At 42.5% G+C, this 2,147-nt stretch overlaps 1 long non-coding RNA gene across 1 annotated transcript; it reads left to right on the forward strand.

Moving 5' to 3' along the window:
• Positions 1-1,251: 1,251 nt before the first annotated feature.
• On the forward strand, positions 1,252-1,849 carry LOC118566790. Its single transcript, XR_004933286.1, has 3 exons — positions 1,252-1,355; positions 1,444-1,684; positions 1,763-1,849. It is a non-coding gene; the product is annotated as an uncharacterized LOC118566790 (long non-coding RNA).
• Positions 1,850-2,147: the final 298 nt, after the last annotated feature.

Consider the following 2,147-nt stretch of genomic DNA (forward strand, 5'->3'; position numbering starts at 1 on the left):
AAGAATATAAAGATCAGGTGTTGGCAAGGAGAACTTGGCTAAGACAATGGGATCTCTATGTTGAGCCATATTTGTATCCAGAAGAAACAGGAAGTCATGGATAAATTAAAAGTTCCTTGACACTGTGATTGGTGTAAAAAAAAAGAAGAAAAAAGAAATACATTCATAAAATATTAGGAGCCTTGATAATTGTTAAATCTGTGAATTTGTTAAAAAATATTTCTTAACATAATAGTTAAAATTAATAGTAAATGCAGTCACACTAAAGGTCAGATTTCTTTCAAATTTTGCTGTGCTGCTGCACTGAAAGACGAGTTTATGTTGATGCTTTTTACACAATATTGCCAGAGTAGTGAATAAATGTTGAGTGTGCTCCAGTGTAGGTGTTATGAGATTTTATTTAAATCATGTTCGCTCTTTACTGAACAGTTTTTATTTACAAAAAAAAAAACCCTCTTCATTGTTTTATCCATAGTTTGATAAAACAATCCGTAGGTTTAGTAGCACAGTTGCCTTGCAGCAAGAATGTCCTGGGTTTGGATCCTTGCCTGGGGTCTTTCTGTATAGAGTTTACATGTTCTCCCTGTGCATGCGTGTTTTCTCTCCGGGTACTCTGGCATCCTCCCACAGTTCAAATGTGGCTGTTAGGTTTGTTGGTCTTACTCTCTCTCTCTCTGGACATGGTTGGTTGTCCTGCTTGTCTCCATGTTGCTCTGTGATGGACTGGCAACCTGTCCAAGGTGTACCTTGCCTCTTGCTCAAAACCACAAGCACATTTCCCTGGATTTTCCTACCTTGCTAAGCCCTTGATGGACATCTACGCTACCTTCTGTTTCCTGGACACGACCTGGTCTGTTCTCATGATCCTGATCTCAAGCCTGTCCCACACATTTGTCTTCCTGTCTCTGCCTGCCTGTTACGGACCTTTCCTCAAATCCTGAGTGTACATACATTTCTTTAATGTTTGGTAGAACTGACTTCAACCTTTACAGTATGTCTTGAATCAGTTCCTCCCCTAGGTCACTTTGAATAGTAATGCTCCTGCTGTTTTTCAGGCACTAGTTAACAACGTTTTGAGAGATATGCTTAACCAGTTTATCTTTGTCTACTTGGATGACATCCTGATTTTCTCACATGGAGGAACATGTGAGGCTTTTGGAGAACAAACTATACGTGAAAGTGTTGGGTTCCAGGGATTTTAGTCCCTGTTTTCGTCCACCAGAGGGCAGCAGGGAGCGGCACCTGGAAAGGACGTGCCGTTTTTCTGACACACCTGATGCTCATCACCTCATCTTCCTGGAGCATAAGAGGAGCAGACGGCCAGCACTTCAGCGCCTGAGTGTTTGCCAGTATTGGTACATCTGAGCCTTCCTGAGATTTGTTCTCTATGGTTTTCTCTCTAAAGATTTGCTTTTTTGTGATTCACCTGTTGTCTGTTCCCAGATGTTCCCCTTGTGACGCCGTGGATAATACCCACTGGATGCCTGAGACTTTTTTCATCTCCACTGTTGGATTACCAAATCATTTCCGGATTCTCCAGTTGGCCGTCGACTGCTCCTCTTATCTTCTCCGAGCTTCAGCTTACCTGTCCGCCCTCCAACTCTGTCTGGACATCATCTAAGGATCAAGACCCTGGAACCACAACCATTTACTCCCCTCTGGCTCAAACCACACCTCAGCAGAAGTAAGACCTTCTTCTCTCACGGTTCTCCAGTTTCCCATGTCCCTTAAACTCACCATCTCCCTCTGCTGTTTTCCCTAGTGAGACCAGGACGAGCCCGTGAACCAGACTCCAGAAAATACAATATCTGCTTGTAAATTTTGACCATAAATAAATCCTCTTAACTGATTCCTGTTCTCCTGTGGTTGTTCTGCATGTGGGTTAAGAGATTGGATCCCAACATGACAGAAAGCTGAACAATGTGAGTTTCACATGTCATCAATTAAATTAATGGGTTATGTTGTCCAGAAGGGACAGCTAAAACCTGATGACAGCAAAATCCAAGCGGTGACTGAGTGGCCTGTTTCTAACTCCAGAAAATAGCTTCAACGTTTTCTAGGGTTTGCTAATTTCTATCGTTGATTTATTCGAGACTATAGTAAGGTGGCCGCACCTTTGACTACTCTCACTTCACCTCCCAAGCCTT

This window comes from Fundulus heteroclitus, chromosome 18, assembly GCF_011125445.2.
Source record: "Fundulus heteroclitus isolate FHET01 chromosome 18, MU-UCD_Fhet_4.1, whole genome shotgun sequence".
NCBI lineage: Eukaryota > Metazoa > Chordata > Actinopteri > Cyprinodontiformes > Fundulidae > Fundulus > Fundulus heteroclitus.